General features: G+C 44.1%; 1 pseudogene; it reads left to right on the forward strand.

Moving 5' to 3' along the window:
- Positions 1–7506: 7506 nt before the first annotated feature.
- On the forward strand, positions 7507–7679 carry LOC103161383 (annotated as a pseudogene).
- Positions 7680–22683: the final 15004 nt, after the last annotated feature.

Consider the following 22683-nt stretch of genomic DNA (forward strand, 5'->3'; position numbering starts at 1 on the left):
AAAAGATGAGAGAGATGAAAACAGCTGATTTATTTACTTTTATTTTATGTGCACTGGTTTTTGCCTGCATGTGTGTCTGTATGAGGATGCCAGACCAGGGGTTGGCAGAGGAGAGGCTAGAGGTGCTGGACAATTGTGGAGCTGGAGTTATAGGTGGTTGATTGTGAGCCACCTGACGTGGGTGCTGGGAACTGAGTTGGAGTCCCTCTGGATGAATAGTATGGGCTCTTAGCTAGTGAGCCATCTCTCCAGCTCCTCTCAGTATATTCTTTTTTTAAAAAAAAATATTTGTCTTATATGTATGAGTGTTTGCTCTCATGTATATATGTCATCAGTCGTGTGCCTGGCACCGGTGGAGGTCAGAAGAGTATGTCAGATCCCCTGAAGCTGGAGTTATAGGTGACTGTGTGCCTGCATGTGGGTGCTGGGAACTGAACCCAGGTCCTCTCCAAGAGCAGTAAGAGTTCTTAACCACTGAGTCATTGTTCCCTCTCATATATTCTTTCTTTAAAAATGATTTATTTATTTTTATTTTATGTGCTTTGGTGATTTGTCTGTATGTATGTCTATGTGAGGGTATTGAATGCCCTGGAACTGGAGTTATAGAGAGTTGTGAGCTGTCATATGGGTGCTAGGAATTGAACCTGGGTCCTTTGGAAGAACAGCCATTGCTCTCAATCACCAAGTCATCTCTCCAGCCCCTCAGTATATTCTTAATTGTGTTTTTGTTCTATCAAATTGGGATGCTGGCCTATTTTTAAACATTTATTTTTTATATTCGTTTATTGTGTATGTGTACAAACATACATGTAAGTGCACTTGCATATGTATGTGTATGCATGCCTATGGAGGCCAGAGGCCAATGTCAGTTGTCAATCATGCTCCACCTTATTTTTTGAGCCAGGGTCTCTCACTGAACCTGGAGCTCATCAATTCAGCTAGACTGGCTGGCCAGTGAGTTCTGGAGATCCACATGTCTCCTCTCTTCCCAGTGCTGGGATAATGGATACCTGTGCAGTCAAGCTCTGCTTTTCCTGGCCATGATATATATATATCTATCTATCCTGGGGATCAAACTCAGGCCCTGTTGTTTGGGTGGCGGGTTCTTTATCCATTGAGCCAACTCCTAAGTCCGGAACACAGTTTTTGTGTTTTAAACAGCTATATAGTTTTAAACAGCTATAAAACCTTGTGGTTTTAGCATTGGCACTTCCTTGTTTGAAAATAGGAGAATATAAGAAGGCTGACTTGTCTAAGACTTGCCTTTGTCAACAGGCGGTGGTGCCACATACCTTTAATTTCAGCACTCAGGAGACAGAGGCAGGCAAATCTCTGTGAGTTTGAGACCAGCCTGGTCTATAGAGTGAGTTCCAGGACAGCCTCCAAAGCAATACAGAGAAACCCTGTTTTGAAAACCAAAGGAGTGGGGGAAGAAGACTGGCTCGGTTAGGAAAAACACTGAAAAGCTCTGGGTGTCACATATATGTGTGTTGTATGTGTGCATTCTATGCACACATATACTTACCGAATATCCTGTCTGGTACATTATTTAGGTATAGATTCTACCATATTGGGGTCAATTTATAAATATTTATGTTGCAGAAAAGCTAATCCAAAACACTTACCTTATGGTGCAAGAGAAGTGGGGAGATAGTCAACCTGTACCTATTTGTAAATTCATTTCAATGGTATTCTTTGTGTGTGTGCATGTTATTCTTTGAATTTTTCTTTAAGAGACAATTCCTGTAATACCCTACTGCTTCCCTCATTGATAGTGTAGACAAGGTCTTTAAAATATGTTAATTTTATATTGGTATAGCTTAATTCTATCTTTGAAAACTTACCCTTTAATTTTGTAGAAAGAATTGGCTGATGACCCAGAACCATAAGAATGGAAACTGAAATGTATTGAGTACCAGCCTGGAACTCTTTCCCATAGATTAGTCTAGCCTCAAACTCACAGAGATCACCTACCTTTGCCTCCTGAGTGCTGGGATTAAAGGTGTGCATCACCCCACCCGGCCTAACAGCAAGCGCTTCTGGGTATTATTTTATTTAATCCTCCCAGTAGCCTTGTGCCTTTGTCCACTGCCTCTTTTTTACCCAAGGGCACAAGCGTTTTTCTTAAGTAGGATTATATTGTCATAGTGACAGACCATGTTATGAGGCAAATTGTGGCTCCCAAAATAATACCTCAGAATGTGACCATATTTGGAACTAGAGTCATTAGAGAGGTAATCAGATTAAAAAGAGGTCACTAGGTAGATCCTCCTGGGTTGCTGAGATGGCCCAGTGAATAAAAGTATTCACTGTGCAAGCTTCACGACCTGAGTTTGATCTCTGGAATCCATAGTGGAAGGGAGAATTAACTCTCAAAGTTGTTTTCTGATCTTCACATGTGTACCATGGTACATGTACACACACACACACACACACACACACACACACACACACACACACACGTACATACACACAATATGATGATAATGATAAATTAAATTTTTTAAAATGTAAAAGGTAAATCCTACTCCAACCTGACTGGTGGCCTTCTCCCATCCAAGCACTAACCAGGCCCAACCTTCCTAGCTTCCAAGATCAGACAAAATTGGGTACATTCAGGTTGGGACAGCCATAGAGCCAACTGGTGGTGGCTTTCTAAAATGGGGAAACTTGGTGACAAGCACACGTGAGCCTCAGGACACTGGATGATCCAACTGTAAGTCAAAACATCGGAAAATTTCAGAAAAGTACTTATCAGGAGGAAAGCATGCGTTCTCTTCACGATTTCATGCTGACACCCCCACTCAAGTCTGACGGCCTTGGGATGGTGTTAGGGCATAGGCCTTCAGAAAAGATTAGGTCATGAGGTGGGACCCTCACAAACGGGATTAGTGCCTTTGTGAAGGGACACCCAGAGGGCTCCCTAGGCCTGCCTGAAAGGAGGAAGTATGGAGCCAGGCAGCTGTGGTAATCTCTCTCTGCTGTTCTTAACTTGGCGACACTTCATCAAAATGGAGTAAGAGGACTTCCCCTGTGAATGACTCAAAAGAAGTGATGTGGAAAGCAGGGAATGTCCTAGCTTGCTTCTCTGTTTCTGTGACAAAACACTAACCAAACCAACTTTGAGACAGAAAAGTTTATTACGGGTCATAGCTCATCATGACAGGAAGCCAAGCACAGACTCAAGGCAGGAACCTGGAAGCAGGAATCGGAGCAGAGGCCATGGAGGAATGCTGCTTACTGACTTGCTTTCCCTGGCTTGCTCAACTACCTTTCTTATACAACCTGCTGTGGGTTGGATCCTCAGACAGTAATTAACAATCAGGAAAATGCCTCACTGATTTACCAACAGCACAGGGATTTGTTCTAAGTGTCACAGGGGGCTGAAGGGCAGAGGTCCCTGAGCTGGTATTTCTAAATGCCTGTAGGGAGAGACCCCGATACCTATACCTGTGACCATGCCTGGTTCCCTAGTCCCGTGTATCTTAATCTGTTCATCTACAAATGCCCACTCTGGCTATGTGGAAACAATGGTATGTGAAGGTGTGTGTCAGTCAGCTTCCTATCACCATGGCAACACAGCTGCGATGATTAGTGTAAAAGGAAGTAGAGTTCTGTTGGCTCACAGCTTCAGAGGTCTCAGTCCATGGTCAGTTTTGCCTATTTTGGGGGCCCCTGATGAGACAGACCTCATGGTTGAATCATGTGGTAAAAGGGGGTCATTCGCTTCTTAGTTCCCTGGGGACAAAAAGAATACCCAGTAAGAAGCATCTGCCACAGAGTGCCAGGCCCTGAGAACCAGTGGAATCTCTCTGGTCTCCCCCAGGACCCTGGCAAGGAGCTTAGCCAGTAAGTGCTGAAGGCCCAAAGGACTATTCCCACAAAATGCCTCTGGATGCACATCCTGGAGCTAAATGAAACAAAACAAAACAAAACAGAAGCACACTCCCATCTGCTCTCCAGTCTGTACCCTACTATCTACTTCCCCTATCTGCTCCACCCTTGACTCAGTTTTAAGGAAGTAGATAGACAGGAGATAGTGAAGACATTTTTGGACCTGCAGGAACACCTGATCTTCCTATTGTTTCTCCCCTCAAAGACCACACCTCACCCCTCCCTTCCTACAAACTGGGTGGGGCTGGGCCTCACTGACCAAGCATCAAGTATCTTGTTTCTCACTACATTAGAGAAAACATTCTCTCTCTGTCTCTGTCTGTGACTCTCTCTCTCTCTCTCTCTCTCTCTCTCTCTCTCTCTCTCTCTCTCCCTCTCTCTCTTCCCATCTAAGGTCTGGCTATATATCTCAGGCTGTCTGTCCTTGAACTCATAATCTTTCTGTTTCTGCTTTCTGAGCGGTGAGATTATAGGCATGTGTTACTGTGACCCAATCCCCTCAAAAAATATAAAGAGAGAGAGAGAGAGACTTTCTCCTTTAACATCTTTGAAAGTTGTGCAAGTTGGTGGCTTCTCAGGAGCCCAGACTCTGCCAGAACAGAGCTGTGCTGATGCCACCTCCTTTTCAGACACCTCAATCCTTCCCTTTACCATCACAAAAGCCTTGATGTTAAATAGAATAAATATTTGCTAATATCTGGTGATGACGCCACCTTCCTGTTATAACAGATTAATGGTGACCATGACCGTAAATGATTGCATCATGCCAGCTTCCTTTTATGTAACTTCTGTGTGTCCAGTCCCTCTGTGGAGTGCCACCTAATGCAAAGCCTTTCTCTGTAGAACCCAGCACTCTTTGCAGTGAGGCACCGGTGAATATTCTCAGTAAGTTGACTCATACCTAGATTGAAGCTTTTAAAGAATGCTGTTGTGTACCTCACCAGGTACCGCTCTCGCCATTTCTCTTGGATCACGTTGGCCTTCTTTTCAATTTTAAAAATACATATTACTTCCTGGCATGGTGGGTCACTCTGGAATTCTATCACTCAGAATGCTAAGGCGGGAAGGTCATATGAGTTTGAGGCCAGCCTGTGCTAGAATGAGATTCTCAAAACAAACAAATGACCCCCCCCAAACCTAGCACTTCCTCTCTAATAAGTTCTCATGGGAACTGGACTGGGGAGAGGCATCTGTATCTTAAGCAGGAGCAATCTCAGCATGCAGGACACACAGAAAACACTGCTAACATCAAAAGGAGAACATGAAACTGGAACTAGAGGTGCAGACCTGCCATCCCAGCTAGATCTGCAAACTCAAGGACCACAGTATGAGTTCAAGGCCAGCCCAGGCAACTTAGTGAGACCTTGTCTTGAAACAAAAAGTACAAAGGAGCCTGGGAATGGGAGAATCAAACACTCTTTTGCCAAGAGAGCAATAGGTGTTTAGGTGTGGGTGACTGCAAGGGTCCATGAGAGACCGGGGAGGGTGGATGACAGTGTGCTACTGTCAGTCAGATGAGGACATTAGTCCACTCATGCTGCCCTCTAAGCATGTGTCCTCACAGCTCGTGTGGATCTGCCTTCGCTCACCTGACTTCTCATGTACAGTGGTATCGCATGTGAATGTGTACACGTGTCCACACTTAGACACAGCATATGGGACTTTTTAGCACTGCTATTTTACATGAATAAAAATCAGTGTCAAACATGTATTCTCTCTCTCTCTCTCTCTCTCTCTCTCTCTCTCTCTCTCTCTCTTAAAAATATACTTTGTAGAAAAACTTGGGATGTACCTTGGAGGGTACAGCATATGCCCAGCATGAGCACAGACCTGAATTCCCATTCCCCACCCCCAACCCCAGAAAGGCCAGGAGTGGGTATGTATAGCTGTAATATCCGGGCTGGAGAGCAGAGATAGGCAGGCCCCAGGGGCTCATTGGCCGGACAGTTTAGCCAATCAGTGAGCTTGAGGTTCAGAGAGACTCTGTCTCAAAAAATAAGATGGAGGGTCAACAAGATGGCTCCATGGGTAAAAGTTCTTGTCATGCAAACCTGACAACCTGAGTTAGACCTCTAGATCCCATGGTAGGAGATAATTAACTTCTGAAAGTCAACTGACTCTCCATGTGTGCCATGGCATGCAAGTTCCCCATTAGACGCGCGCGCGCGTGCGCGCGCGCGCGCGCGCGCGCACACACACACACACACACACACACTGAAATAAAATTTAAAGGACACCAATAGACTGTAATCAAGGAAGAATCCACACACTCCCATATACACATGGACTCACCCCCACAAACATGAATACACACACAAGAAATTTTTGTTTGTTTTTCGAGACAGGGTTTCTCTGTTTATCTTTGGAACCTATCCTGGCACTTACTCTGTAGACCAGGCTGGCCTTGAACTCACAGAGATCTGTTACGATAAATCTTTCTGCCAAAAGCCGCCTGAGCCCCACCACCACGTGTGAGCTTTACGCCAGCCCAAATGAATACACAGAAACTTGTATTAGGTTCAAAGCTGCTTGGACAATGACTAGGATTTCTCATCTGTTAGCTCAGTTTTAACTATCATAAATCTATATATTTTATAAGACTTAGCTTATCGGACGCCTTATTGGCATTCCTCCTTGCCGGTGGATCACATTGTGCTGCTGGAGCAGGAGCGGAGGGGAAAAGGACCCTTCCTGTTTCTCCTTCGCTTAAATATGAGTCTCCTTGCTATATCACTTCCTGCCTGGATCAACACTTCTCTTCTACATTTCCCAGAATCCTCTTTGACTCCTAGTCCCGTCTAACTTGCTGTCTCATTGGGCAAGCAGCATTTTATTTAACAATCAATAACATAAACATACACAGTACATTCCCCATCAGGGATCCCCCTGTCTCTGCCTCTCTGGGATTAAAGGCATGTGCCACCAATGCCCAGCCACACAAGAAATTTTTAAGTAAATTCTCTAGCCTCAATTTCTACTTTCCAAAGTCAAGAACAATTTTCCTTCCTGGGAGGTAATGAGACACAGTTGGCCTGGATCCTATGAAGTAGAAATGACAATAAGGATGCTGATCTGCTTTAGGTACTGGCCCTGAGCTGAAAACACTATGTACGTATAAATGCTGATTCTTTGTGAACATTTTTACGTATGTGGGCTTACTCATTGTCCCCTAATCCTTCCCATAGACCACTTAAAGTTAGAGGATTTATGTAGCCAACCTCAGGATAACTCAGGTAGATTCCTTATGCTCACAGCCACACTGCAATGTAGAAAGTGCCGTGCTTTAGAGGATTCAAGGGTGGGTCACCCTGCATTACAGAAGCTTTTCCTTTCTCGAATAGGGTATCACTATCCAGTACAGGCTAGCCTTGATTTGTGGTCCTCCTGCCTCAGCTTCCCATGTACTGGGATTACAAGCATGTACCACCACACTCAGCTATCCTGTCCTCCTCTGCTTCTCCCTCCTCCTCCTCCTCCTCTGTTTATTCTTCCTTCCTCTATCAGATTCATTCATCTCTCCCCTTGCCCCCAGTTTTATGAAGGCATAACTGACAAGTTAAAATACGTATTGTACAAAACTACCTTCTCCCTCATTGGCCATTTAAAGGCAAGATGTGTCACCTGTAGCTCTACTGGTGTCACCCACAGAAGTTTGGCCAGGGCTCTTGCTCTTGCAGTGTATGTTCTAACCTCCACAATCGGATCCAGAAATACGGGTTAAACTCTCGTGCCATCAATTTGTCTGTCAGAACTCAAAGGGCATAGGCTTCATTAAGTTGGACTAAGTGACCTTGAATGGATTAATCAAGAACACCTATCCAGTGAAAGGGATCATGCTAGTCTTTGTACATGAAAAATAAAAAAAAACAAACCTTTAGACCTTCAAAAATGTTTAGAGCATAAAACTCACTGTTAAAAGATTTAAGCAGGCAAATGAATAGTTACAACACCTCACAGGTGTGTGTGTGTGTGTGTGTGTGTGTGTGTGTGTGTGTGTGTGTGTGCGCGCATGTGCACATGAGTGTGTGTTTTGAGGCCATTTACACAACAAGCATATGATATGTTACTAACAGTTGTTACTACATGAAGATAGACTTGCAGAACTGATCTTGCTTGGCTGAAAGTTTGAATCCACAGACCCAGTCTCCACAGAGACTCTCAAGACTCAGACCCTGGGGCTGGAGAGATGGCTCAGCGGTTAAGAGCACTGGCTGCTCTTCCAGAGGAACCAGGTTCAATTCCCAGCACCCACATGGCAGCTCACAACTGTCTCTAACAGCAGTCCCAGGGGATCTGATGTTCTTTTCTGGCCTTGTGGACACCAGACACACATGTGGTGCACAGATGTACATGCAGGCCAAAACACCCATACACAAAGACATAAACAAAAGGACTTGGGCCCTGGCAATCTCTTGGTCTCCTTTGTAGTGTTCTTCTCTGGGGAATCTTGAACAACTGCAGTTGGTATTTTTGTTCACAGCAGGACTCGGGAAGCCATAGCCAGCTCCAAGACAGCTTGGTCCTGAGGCAGAACCTGCGGGTCTAGGCACACACACTTCCTCTAACCCACCCACTTAGACTGTTAAGACTGTAAAGGGACTGCAGAGATGGCTGAGTGGTTCATCAGGTTTTTGGCTCTTCAAGAGGACTTACCTAGCACCCATGGCAGGCAGCTCACAATAACCTGTAACTCCAGCTCCAGGGAATCCAACGGCCTATGTGGGTGCCTGTGCATATGTGGCAAGCACACGCAGGTGCACTCACACACATTTATTTTAATAAACAAATATATAAAATATAAAAATAAATCTTTTAAAAGTTAAAGGTTATGAAACCCTTCCTTTTTAGCCAGACCTTCTTAACATAGGCACAAACCCAGCCCCCTTCAGAGAGACAAAGAAAAATCAATCAGGAAAGTCACCCCAAGTCACAGCCCCACTCAGGTGTGTCAACTTCCCTGTCATTCTTCCTGAGTTTACAAAGACCAGTGCATCTACCCTGAGAGGAGGAAGCCCTGCTATGCTCTTCACCTGCGATTAATAGCTGTGACGTGTTGCAACCTGAGCCCCTTCTGGGAAAGGGTAAGCTATTTGTCTTTGGAGCCTGCCAGAGTCAGAATAGTGGAGAGGGTGGGGTGGGGGATAGAGGTGGGGGATGGGGTGGGGGGGGCACACTCCTCTTTGCATTTCTTCCAGGCTCTTGCTGTCCTGCAGAATCAGATACAGACTGCAGAGCCACAGTGGGCAGCAGGACAGAAAGAACCATTGCTCTTTATGTGGGCAGCGCCGGCTTCCGTCTGCAGGCTGACACTGTCCTTTGAGTTCTGTAGTCTGTACAGCTGAGCCTCAAGGGGATGTACTCTGCTATGATGGGAGGGTGCTCTCTAGCAGTCAGGGCAGGGGAGGGGGTTTGCTCTGATGGCAGAGGGACCGCCCTGTGACACCCTGTGTTGCCATACTCAGATAGCATGCAGAACCAAACAGGTGGGAGCTCCTGCTGGAGACAGAGCCTGGAGAGAGGCCGGCGTGTACTCCAGCCCTCCTGGGAAAGGGGCTGGCTTACCAAGGGACCCTCCAGACATCATTCATTCTTTTCGGGCATTAAAACATGAAGAACTGTGAACAGAGAAGATAGAGTGTGGTGAAGAAGGAAAGAAAGCCAAGCAGAAAACAGTACAGTGTGCTTGGCTAGTCCCCTCTTGAGGGAGTCAGTCTAGTGACACACAGTATACAACTACAAAGTTCTGTTGACCCTGTGCCACACAAGGGGCTGAGTGACCCAAACGACTGGCATCCCCCTGCCCCCTTCCACCATATTCTGTTTAGCTTGGTTTGGGTATGGATCATTGAAAAGCTGAATTCCTCAGCATGGGCACACGCAACACTCTGAGCCAGCCAGCAACGTACTCAAAGGCCTGTGGGGGAAACTTGGCAGACCTGGGCCCTCAGCTAAGTCCCATAATCTCCCTGAGGATCAGGTGAGAATTTCTCATCTATAAAATTGGACTAACAAGCCAGGTTCATGGTTGGATGGTGAAGATTAGAAAACAAGGTGTGTGGAAAGTGCATTAGCTATTCAGGGAGAGACTATGGACATGAGGCTGGAGAGGGGTAGGGCTGAACCTGACAGCCACAGCAAGTGAGTGTACCCTGTCTATCCCCCAAGCCATGGGAAGTCAGCCCAGGCTTCAGGAAAAGGTCCAGAGGAGAGTTGGGACTATCAGTTAGGACCTATTCTGGGCTGTGACCCTTCAGTTTCCTGGCTTTTAGAATTGTATCTACAGGGGGCTGGAAAAATGGCTCAGTGGTTAAGAGTACTGGCTGCCCTTCCAGAGGTCCCGAGTTCAATTCCCAGCAATCACACGGTGGCTCACAACCATCTGTAATGAGATCTGGTGTCTTCTTCTGGCCTGCAGGCATACATGCAGACAGAACACTGATTATATAACAAATAATCTTTTAAAAATGCATCTACAAAGAATATCTCTAAAATGCTCTTACCTACAGGTGCCTAACCTTAGATCCATCCTTGTTGCTAAGCTCCAATATAGCTTTGTGGGTTTTCCTTCAGAGCTGGAGCTCGAACCCAGGGCCCTGCACATGCTTGGCAAGCGCTCTACTGCTGAGCTTACAAACTCAGCCCTTCAAATGTAGTCTCAATTCAGTTTTGGAAAATGAGTGCTTATGCAGTATCTATGGTGTGCTAAGGGCTCAGCTGGCTGCACATGAAATGTAATGCCAAGATGGTAAATAAGCTCAACTGCTCATGGGTGGAGTGTGTGTGCTAAAAGCATTCTGGAGCTTGAAGTTAAGAGGCTGGGATTACTTAGCCATGCCTGCTATGGATGGGTGGGGGCAGTTGGCAATGTGTCTCCCTTCTCTGTTATAGTGACTCTCACGTCCTACATACCACCCTTGCTGAATTGTGGTACTGCCTAGACCAGCTTATATTCAAGTATCTCTTGATAATGGAGTCACAGTAGAGGCATTTGCAATTGCTTTTTTCACTAGGAACTACAGGGGAAGTGACATTCTTTTATCAAGGGGACCATTGTACCATCAGTATATTAGTAGAAGTGGCATCCATGCAATCATGCAAAGAGACCATGCCTAGTAATGGACTCAGAGGGAGGAGTTAAGAAAAAGGAGTCTGAACAGGAGAGTCATTTGGGGCCCTGGTCCCAACAATGCTGGATATCTAGAGATTTTCCATGAGTGTCCTATGAACCTGGGTCCAAAGCAGGGTGAATCAGGACATCCTAGAGCAACCTGGTGATGGACCCTGGGAGTACTGTCAAATGGTAGAGCAATGGTTGAGTTAAATGAAAATCTGACCATTGACAATTGGAATGAACATGGTGGTGTCTGTTATTTGGCAGGTTTTCAAAATATGTAGGTGAAAAGGGACACACACACACACACACACACACACACACACACACACACACACCTGCTACCATCCAAGACCAGATGGATAAATGTTTTCCAGGTCATGGAGGAGAAAGGGAGTTCCAGGAGGCCATGCCAGGTCAGAGAAGTAGGGGCAGAGAAAGTGTAGGAACCATGAGGATGTCTCATGTGACTGGAACTTAACAATGGGAATACACCCAGGGACTCCAGAGCCTGACTGAGAGAGGCCTGAGACAGCTCCCAGTCTGTGACTTCATGGCTTGACTGAGAGTGGCCTGTGACAGTTCCCAGTCTGTGACACCATAGCTTGACTGAGAGTGGCCTGTGACAGTTCCCAGTCTGTGACTCCATGGCTTGACTGAGAGTGTCCCGTGTGCAGAAGCAGCTCCCAGTCTTGGCTTGAGCATCAGTTGAACAGTTGTAAAAATAAATATTATATATGTCTTGATTGCACTCAGAGATCCTGATTTAATTGGTTTGGTGAGCGGCTGGGATATTGAGACTTTAAAATCATCCCAGGTGATTGATTCTAACATGCAGCCAGGGCTGGGAATCATTGCTCAAGGAGACAGAGTCCTTGAACAATTAAAACAGCTTATGTTTTTCTGATAGTCCTCAGGCAGGCATATGGCCAGAGATGGGCAGCAGGGGCCTGTGTGAGCACGGAGAACAAATATCCAGATGAAGCAACACAAGGGCTTTAAATCAGACCTTGGTGGTGAGACAGGGAGTGGTGGAGAGGGGGTGTGATTTGAAAGGACAGAGAGATAGAGTGGAGGGACAGAGTGGGAGTAGGAAGAACTGAGGCAGGTGGTCAGGTTTCTTGAGATGCAGAAGGCTCCAGGGAAACACAGAGCACAGGAGACGAAGAGTGAGTGCCTGCTAAGGGGTTTGGAAAGCAGCAGTGGAGATGGGAGTCCGGCTCTCTTTGCTGAGTTGGAGATTCTGTCCACTTAAGTTTTTTTTTCCATCTTTCAAGGTCTGGCAACCTATTTTTCATCTTTTCCCTTTGTATTTACAGTGAGAATCAGGTTGTGCAATGTTCAGCCCCAATTTCCTCCTGGAAGCTTCCGATCATGCAGAGACTAGAAAGGAAAAGATCGTGTGCTCGTCACCCCAACACAGTTGGGGTTCTACAAGAGACCAAAGCTCAAAGTATCCATACTCCAAAGGCAGCAGGTGGGGGGTGGCATGGGAAGATGAGGGCCCACCCCTCTTCTGCTTCTGCCTCTACTGGCCAGCATGCTCTCTAGGTTTAGGGGCTTTCTTTGGCATCTAAGTAGAGGCTACAACTGGCCTTCTCTTACAGAAGTGTGCCTGTCAATCCCCACCCACCTGCCAATCTCTACTCACCTGTCAGTCCCTGCCCACTCATCAATTCCTACCAAACCCCCACTCCTCAAACCCCCACTCCCTACCCCCCCACCACAACACCTAGAAACTTATTATAGGTCTTCACCCTAGAGTGAAAATTGTCCTATTTGAAATAGTAGCATTTATGGAAATGGCCTTACTTGGGCTGTGTGAATTTATTAGCTTGCTTTCTTTCCCTGTGTGATGTGGGGCACATTGATCCCAGGACTCAGGAGGTGGAGGAAGGAGACCAGGAGTTCAAGGCCAACCTTGGCTGCACAGTGAGTTCAAAACCAGCATAGGCTACCTGACACCTTACCTCTGAGAGAGAGTGGGGATGATGAGAGAAAGTAGGGGCAGGGGAGACTTTAGGATGTTATAATTCAGATGTCACAGGCTGTTTGGCCAGGCAGGGGGTGGATCTCCATCCCTGGAGTATCTGCCTAGCTTGTCAAGGAATACCTTCTTTTATGAATGTACAGCCCACTGGAGCCCAGAAGAGAGATAGACAGGTGGAAAGAGGTAACCAACAGACTTGAGGTAGGGCTCTGCTGTCCTTTCTCTCCACCCTTCAAATTCAAATACTTAGCATTCACGAAAAGCATGCTGGGAGGTAACTGATCTTCTGGGAGGCATGCCCTTTTTGAGTTTTCCTTTGTATAGTTTGTATTTCAAAGAAAATGAGGTGATAAATTTTAGTCTGGTTCCAAAACATGAACTTTGTGCTTTTGCCACAGGGTCTTGTGTAGCCCAGGCTAGCCTCAAACTTGTATGTAGCCAAGGATGACCCTGAGCTTTTGATCTTCCTGCTTCCTGCTTCCCAGTGCTGGGATTACAGGCATGAGCCACTGCATCCAGTTTTATACCACACTGGGGACTGAAGCCTAGGCAAGCTCTCTAGTAACTGGGCTACATTCCCCACCAACATTATTTTTTTTTCATAAAAATAACATTTAAGAAATGTGATATTTTGTTTTTCTGAATGTTTAAATTGACTCCCTTTTGTTTGCTTTTGCCTAAATGTTGTTTGATAAAAGCTTAACACTCACTTCATGGGAGATAAAAATAAATAAAAGCCTTCCATTTGCAGACTTAGTCTTGCTGTGGGAAACATATTGAGTAATAAGTAAACAGATTAAGACAATGCATCAAGTCAAAATACAGTGCATGAGATTGAAACCTAACTTTCAGAAGACAAAACAACAGTGTCAGCTGTTAGAACCCCTAAAGATACATACCGATGTATCTTTTAGGTAGAGGGTGATGGGAGTTATGTGTCTGTTACTTACATCCCATTGGGTATACGTAAAGTTCTTACATGTCAGTTTTAAAAATCAAGAATATGCCCTACAATACATGATGGGAAGCTATTTAACAATGAGACATTTTAAATATGAATGCAAAAATGCCTTGTGGGCTGAGTGGATACAGGTGCCTGCCACTGAGCCTGATGACCTGAATTCAAGCCCCAAGACCTACAGGGTGGAAGGAGAAAACTAAAGCCTGCAGGTGTCCTTGAGCTCCACCTGTGTGCTGTGGCGTGCATGCCCACACATGTGCACATACACACAGAAAACCTTAAAATTGTAGTAAAAAATGTAATGCTTTGCTTTATCATGTCTCGAAGAGAGTTAGTTCTATTTCTTTTTGCCTTTCCCCACCTGACTGAGCCATCAGACTAGGACTGGATTCATAATCTATAATCCATGTTAAACAAAGGCTTTTTGTGTGACTTTGTTCCTTTGGACCACTGCATCTCATGTTCGGACCCTTTGAATAAATGAAACAATTTAGTTGCCAAAAGAAAAAGGGAAATGCAGGGCCACAGAGATGGCTCAGGGAGTAAATACTTGTTGGGCAAGCCTGAGGACCTGAATTCAATCCCCAGAGCCTACATACAAAAGCCAGGCATGGCGGTGTACGTTTGTAACCCCAGCACTGGGGAGGCAGAGGTAGGAGGGACCCTGGCCAGCCCATCAGGTGTAATTCTTGAGCTCTAAATCCAATGAGAAACCCTGTCTCAAAGGAGGGGCGTGGTGTCCTGAGGATAACACTTGGCTTGTTTTCTGCCCTTCACACCAATGTGCATGCACACCTCCACATACACATTCACGCACAAAAATGAACAAAAGCCTATACTGGTTTTCAATATTTTTTAAAAATTTATTTGTATGGGTGTTTTGCCTGCGTTTATGTCTGTGCACCGCGTGTGTGCCAGGTGCCTGAGGAAGCTAGAAGAGAGCATTAGATCCTCTGGCATTGGAGTTATAGATAGTTGTTAGCTGTTGTGGTGCTGGGAATTGAACCCAGGTCCTCTAGAAGAGCAGCCAGTGCTCTTGACTACTGAGCCATCTCTTAAGCCCATCATTATTTTTGAAGGTGTAATACTGAAAGAACCATGTGGAGATAAATTATCTAGGAGTCAACCCAGGGAGCAATCTGAACAACCTGCTTCTGCCCACCCCAACTTATGCTCCCTCCCCCTTCAATGTCACAGGTCCTCTCCCATCTGGAGACATGAAGCAAGGTAGGATGGAGAATGGAACTGCAGACAAACTTAAACATCAGCCTGGGACCGAAAGCAATGGAAGCACCAGCCTGAAGACCAGTGTCCTAGGGATCCCAAACTAAAACCAGAGGGACCTAAGGACCTCAACAAACAGCGCTGCTCCTGCCTCTAGCCAGTCCCCTTTGCCAGGCCAATCCAGACTTGACTCAAATGAAAGGTGTAGACATGTCTGGTGCAGGGATATGGTATACACGTCACTCTGCCATCCACTTTGCTGACTTTAGGACATTTACAACTTTAGTTTCAAGAGAGAACATGCTACTTTGTGTATTAATTGCTATTTAGGTAAGTGTTTATGGACTACTGCGTATTGGAGAAAAGGAAAAACGGGTCAGTGAGATGCTTTCCCTTACCTTGCTCCCTTCTCTTCCTCCTGTCTCTGTCTTGAAGGTTCTCTCCTTTCCCTGCCCACATTAGGCTATCTCTGTCTGTCTGCTGTCTCTCTGTCTCCTCCCTGCTCTGTGTGTGTGTGTGTGTGTGTGTGTGTGTGTGTGTGTGTGTGTGTGTGTGTGTGTGTGTGTGTTTTAAAAGCTTTTAAAAGCCAGTGTTTGGCATGGTCTCCAGGCGACTTCTGGTCTCAAATTGTCCATCCATGATTTAGAAGCCCTACAGAACTCCTGCCATCCCCAAGTCTTTGTTAGACAGCCAAACCCCTCTGGGCAGCTTCCCCAGATGTCGGCACCTTGGCAACGCCCTGGTTTGAACATGATTTTAATAGCGACTAATTCCCTCAGTGGTGGCACCCCTGCAGATGGCTCATCATGTCACAGGCAAGTTTCAACAGTCATGGAACCAGATGGGCATATTTTCCCAAACAATAGCGTTGTGGTGGCAAACAGCTAAGGCACGTCAGCGGCACGGCAGTGAAGCAGGTAGCAAATGTGAGGTGGGATGAATTATCTCCTTTCTGGAGTGATTTCTTGTTTAATCTTTAATTGCTTCTGAAGGGAGGGGTGTCCTTTGCAACCATGGGTGTATTTTTAGTTTATTCATGATATCCAAGAAGGAATTGTGTTCTGGGGCTATGGCTGCCAGAAGAGACCAGCAGGGAGATTATGCCGGTTCTAAGTCAGTTTGGAGGTAAAGGACAGTCTGGACACTCAGGGCAACTGATCTCTTTTTGTTTCCAATGTGTTAGCACCCACCCTGTCCACTACCTGTCACCCTCTGCTCCCGTGGACACCCTGATACACACTGACTCAGGACTCTCTGTTCCATAATGAAGGTGGAGGATGGGAGGGTACCAAGGACAGTGTGCCTGAGGCTGAGATGTTTAGTCTCTATGATGTCAACCTTTAAAACACATGGCATTACTCCAACATCTGACATTTACCTTGTAGCTGTCTATAAACTAACTTGCCAATGTGTCCAGGTTCACATTAACTCTAGTTTGGGGTTCAGGTTGGGATACTGCTAAGAACATAACAGCACAGATGCTATGTAGAAACTGGACTCACAAAAGACACCTTTGACTTGCACTCATTTCCTGTGGTATTAGCAGCTCCTAAACATTCGCAGCACAGTGGGTTCTAAGCCAAACTTATGTGAATTCTGATCTTAAGCTACTCAGAAAGTACAGATACCCCTCAAAGCAATGCCTCCCCCAGTTATATACTCCAGCTCACAGATGGTGAGGTCCTTTATATGAAATGTCATGGGGCTTGCACATAGCTTGGTGACATCCCCACGGGCTGTTTAAATCACTCTGGATTGTTTCTAATACCCACGACAGTGGAAGCACTATCTGTGTATGTGGATGGTTCCCTATTCAGTACACATATGACACTTTCTGAGAAATATTTTTCAGCTCTTGGTTGGATACACCTGTAGATGTGAAACTTGCAGATATGGAGGGCCAACTGCATTTAAAAATAAAGTAGGGGTTGGAGAGATGGCTCAGAGGTTAAGAGCACTGGCTGCTTTTTCAGAGGTCCTGAGTTCAATTCCCAGCCACCACATGGTGGCTCACAACCATCTATAATGCGACTTGGGGCATGCCCTCTTCTGGAGTGCAAGCAAATATGCAGAACATTGTATACATAATAAATAAATAAAATCTTTAAAGCCGGGTGGTGGTGGTGCACATCTTTAATCCCAGCATTCGGGAGACAGAGGCAGGCAGATCTCTGTGAGTTTGAGACCAGCCTGGTCTACAAGAGCTAGTTCCAGGACAGCCTGCAAAACCACAGAGAAACCCTGCTCCCCAAACGTAAAATTGGAACTAGCAAGAGGACTAGATAGTTAAAAGCACCTGCTGCTTTTGCAGAGGACCTGAGTTTGGTTCCCAACACCATGTCCAACAGCTCAGAAAAACTTTTAGCTTTAGTTTTGGGGAATCCATCTCCCTCTTCTGGCCTCCATAGGAACTGCACATACACATACAAATTAATTTAAAAATTTCAAAGATTTCATTGAGTATATGCATTATACATGGTATGTTGTTACAGAAATGTGTGTTGAACTTATCTCACAACCTTCTACTCTCTTTTGTACTCATCCTATCCTATTAGTCCTCTTTTTCTGCCTCGACAGTTTCATGCATGCTTTCCATGTCATACATACATACAAGATTTTATGTATCTACACAAAATCTACGAATCCCACATTGTAGAAAACGCCTGGTATTTGTCTGATACCGACTTCCTGTGTTTTATATGATTCTCTCTAGTTATATATATTTCCTGTAAACAACATAACTTCATTCTTCTTGTTGGATGATAAAACAATCCATTGTGTTTCTATTAATACCGCATTATCTCTATCCATTTCTCTGTTGATGGGCACCTAGTTTGGTTGCATAACTTAGCTACTGTGGATAGTGCCACAGTAAACAGGGATGTGCAGGTATGTCTGTGATATACTGATTTAAAGACCTTCAGGTAGATACCAAAGACTTGATATGGATGAATCATATAGGAGACCTAATTTTAGTTGTGAGAAATGCCTATTCTAATGTTCATAGAGGCTGGACTACTTTATATTCATTCCCATCATCTGTATATAAAGGGTTCTTTTTGTCTATATCCTCAAAGGACTTGTTATTATTTATTTTTTGTAATGACTCCAATGACTAGTGAGATGTGAGACTGAACATTCTTTAATATGTACTGGTCATTTGTTCTTAATATTTTGAGAACTGTTGGTTAATTTCATTAGCCCCATTATTGACTGAGCTGTCAGATTTTTTTTTTTTTGTTCCTTGTATATTCTGGAGAGTAATCTTCTGTTAGATGTCCAGTGTCTTATCTACTTTCTGTTTCTGTGATAAAATGTCCTAACAATAAGCAACTTACGGGAGAAAGGTTTTATTTTGGCTTACAGTTCAAGAAGAGTGCAGTCCATCATGGCAGCAGGCAAGGAAAGTCTGGTGGTAGGAGCAAGAGGTTGGCTGATCACACTGCAGCCACACTCAGCAAGTAGAGAAAGATGAACAGGAAGTGGGGCTGGGCTATAAACCTCAAGGCCTGCCTCCAGTGACTTATTTCCTCCAGCAAGGCTCTTCCATAACCTTCCCAAACAGCACCAGCAGCGGGGGACCAAGTGTTCCAACACATGAACCCATGGGGAACATTTCATATTTAAATCAAAGCATGACTAAAAAATGTTTTCCATTCTTGAAGCTCTCTCTTCACTCAACTAGCTGTTTCCTTTGCTGTTTACAGCTTTTTAATCTATGCTTTCCAACTGCATCCATGAGGTGCTTTTATTATTCATCCTAATCTGGGAATATTTACCTACACCCATATCTAAAGTGCTTCCACTTCTTTTTCCTCTAACAGTTTCAGAGTCTCAGAGTTTCAGGTCTTGTGTTGAGGTATTTGATCCAAATGAAGGTGAGTGTGTGTGTGTGTGTGTGTGTGTGTGTGTGTGTGTGTGTGTAGGGTGACAGGTGGGGATTTATTTTCATTCTTCTATGTGTAGATGCCCCCTTTCCCCAGCACCATTAGCTGAACAGGGGGTCTTTTAGCCACTGTACGTTTTGGCATCATTGTTTAAAAATAGTGGTTACAGTCCTGTGGGTTTATATCTTGGTCCTCTGTTCTGTTTCACCGATCTATGATCTGTTTCTGTTATGATGGCTCTGCCGTGTATTTTGAGATCAGGTATGGTGACACCTGCAGGATCAATCTTCTTGCCTGGATTGCTGTGACTATTCAGGATATTTTGTACTTCCATGTGGATTTTGAGATAGTTATTTTCTATTTATGTGAAGAAAAACATTAGAATTTTGATGGGAATTGCATCGAACCTATTTTATAATGCTTTTTATAGTATATCCATTTTCACGGTATTAATTCCTCTCATCTATGAGCATGGGAAGTCTTTCCATTGTCTAGTGTCTTCATTTTTCCTTCAATGTTTTAAAATTTTCATTCTAGATGCATTTCATTACTTTGGTTACATGTTTTCCAAGACAGTTTGCTTGTTTGATTTTTATTTTTGTTTAGGCAATTGTGAATGGGATGTTTCTCCAATTTCTCTGTTAATATGTTTGTTATTGCTGTATAGGAAAGCCACTGATTTTTTTTAAAAAAATGGTATTTTGAAATAGAGTCCCATGTAGCCCAGACTGGATGCAAATTCACCATATAGCTGAGAGTGAGCATTAACCTCTGACTTTCCTGAGAGCCTTTACTGCCTGGAAGCCAGGATACAGGCATCTGCTCTATTTAGTGGTGGAGACTGAACCCAGGGCTTCTTTGTACAGGGCAGCATTCTACCACCCAAGCTACAACCTAAGCCTTAGGCTGCTATTTTTGTATGTAAGTTTTATGTCATCCACTTTACTGCAAGTATTTGCCAGAGTTACTAGGAATCTTCTTCTTCTCCTTCCTCTTCTTCTTCTTCTTCTTCTTCTTCTTCTTCTTCTTCTTCTTCTTCTTCTTCTTCTTCTTCTTCCTCCTCCTCCTCCTCCTCCTCCTCCTCCTCCTCCTCCTCCTCTTACTCCTCCTCCTCCAAGACAGGGCTTCTCTGTGTTGCAACTCTGGCTGTCCTGGAGGCTACCCTGTAGAGCACGCTAGCCTAGTACTGGGATTAAAGTCATGTACCATGACCAGCCAGTGGAATTTTCTGGTAAACTCTGTAGGGTCTCCTCTGTATAGAATCATATCATTTATAAATGAAGACACTTTAACTTCTTTCTTTCTTAATCATATTTTTATTTCCTTCTCTTATTTATCTAGATAAGATTTTAAGTACATATTGAGTAAGAATAGAGAAAGTGGATACCCTCATCTTGATCCTGATTTTAGTGGAAATGGTTTGAGTTCTTCCCTAGCTGTGTAATATTGGCTGCAGATTTTTCTGTATGTAGTTTTTGTTATGTTGGGATATGTTCTAGTCTCTTCAGGGCTTTTATTTCAAAAGGATGGTGGATATTGTTTAAAGGGAGCAGGCAAAAGCACATTGGCCTGAGTACTGCCATTTTGACTTTTGATTCCGTTTTACCTGTAGGGTAAAATAAAGTTCAGGTTCCCAAGCCTTAGGGGATCTGAGAGCTTTTCTGGTCGCTGATCAACTGCCCCCCAAACCATAGATATAGTCATTGTGCATCTTTACTTCTCTAGAAACATCATGGTGGTTCCTAACAACAGGAAGAACAAGTGAATCTGATTGTTTGAACTGAAAGGCTTGCATTGTACATCTATTGACAGTGATGGAACATTTAAGGAAGTCCCTAATCTCTAAATCCTGATTGGTGAAAATTGTAATGGTAACTTGGCAACAAATGTTTGTGATTTTTGTGCTTATATATCCCACATCTGCCCTGCTGGAGGCTGTCAGGAGAAACAAGACTCCTGAGTGAGTCCTTGCCCTGCAACCCTGTTCAAACAATAACCACTTATGTGGTGAACTATTAAAATCTTTGGAACCCATAAGTGTTGTCTCTCTCCTTCCTTGTGATGAACAACAGGCTGGGTGCAACATCATTAAAGCTGTTTCTACATCTACTGAATGATCACGTGATTGAGTCCGTTTGTGGGATATATTGCCTTTATTTGCATGCATTGAGCCATCTCTGCATCTCTGGAATAAAGGCAACTTGATCATGATGAGTGACATTTTGATATACAGTGAATGATTTTTTTTTTTTTTGGTTTTTTGAGACAGGGTTTCTCTGTGTAGCTTTGGAGCCTGTCCTGGCACTCGCTCTGGAGACCAGGCTGGCCTCGAACTCACAGAGATCCTCCTGCCTCTGCCTCCTGACTGCTGGGATTAAAGGCGTGCACCACCAATGCCCGGCTACGGTGAATGATCTTGACAATTTGTTTTACAGATATTTTACTTGGAATTTCTGCATGTTTATTGAAGAGAGTTGTCTATAATTTTCTTTGTTGTTGGTGGGTCACTGTCTTTGGGATCAGGATGACTCTGGAGTTTGGTAGGTGATGTTCCTTCTTGATCTAGGTTTTGGCTAATTTAGGAAGCATTTATGTTAGTTTTTAAAAAGAGTTTGTAGAATTCAACAGTGAACCCATCTCAACTTGAACTTTTTGTTTTTTTAAGTTGGGAAATTTTTTTTTAAAAGTTACTGCTTCAGCTAGACTTGGTGGAACACAACTTTAATCCCAGAACTCAGGAAGCAGAGTCAAGCAGACCTCTGTAAATTTAAGGTCAACCTAATCTACAAAGTGAGTTCCAGGCTAGTAAGGGCCATACAATAGGCTCCTATCTCAGAAAACAAACAAAAACAAAATACTGCTTTAATTTCATTACTTGTCATAAATATATTTAAATTGTTTGTCTTGTGTTGGTGTAATTCTGGTAAGTCGTTCAGGTCTAGAATCATCTGTTCCTTTTAGATTTTCTAGGTTAGTGGAACATGTTTCTAAGGTATGTCCTAATGATTTTTCTGAATTTCATTAGTATCTGTTGTAATGATTCTCTTTTCATCTTTAATTTTGTTCATTTGTGTCTTCTCTTTCTTTTGATAAGTTTGTCTAAAAGTTTGTCAAGCCTGGATTCAGGGAAAGACCCTGCCTCAAAGAAATAGAGAATACTCAGCACCCTCTTCTTGCCTCCACACAGGGGCATAGGTAGATACATACACAACATACATGTGTGTACACCCAAATACACAATACACATATGCAAATAAGTAAATAAATACTTTAAAATCTTTTAAGATTAAAAATTAAAAATGAAAGAATATTAAAAGGGAAAAGGGAGATGAGAATAGAGTGGAAAGAAGCTAGCCTGCAAAATTGTCAGTGAGTATTAATGAAGGTGGAGTGAATGTAAAGGGGAGAGAGCTTAATGGACATGCTGTCTGATTCATGGACATGCTGTCTGATTGATGGACACGCTGTCTGATGGATGGACATGCTGTCTGATTGACGGGCATGCAGTCTGACTGACGGATATGCTGTCTGATTGATGGGCATGCTGTCTGATGGATGGACATGCTATCTGATTGATGGACATGCTGTCTGATGGATGGACATGCTGTCTGATTGA

Source organism: Cricetulus griseus, chromosome 3 (assembly GCF_003668045.3).
Source record: "Cricetulus griseus strain 17A/GY chromosome 3, alternate assembly CriGri-PICRH-1.0, whole genome shotgun sequence".
In the NCBI taxonomy this organism is placed as follows: domain Eukaryota; kingdom Metazoa; phylum Chordata; class Mammalia; order Rodentia; family Cricetidae; genus Cricetulus; species Cricetulus griseus.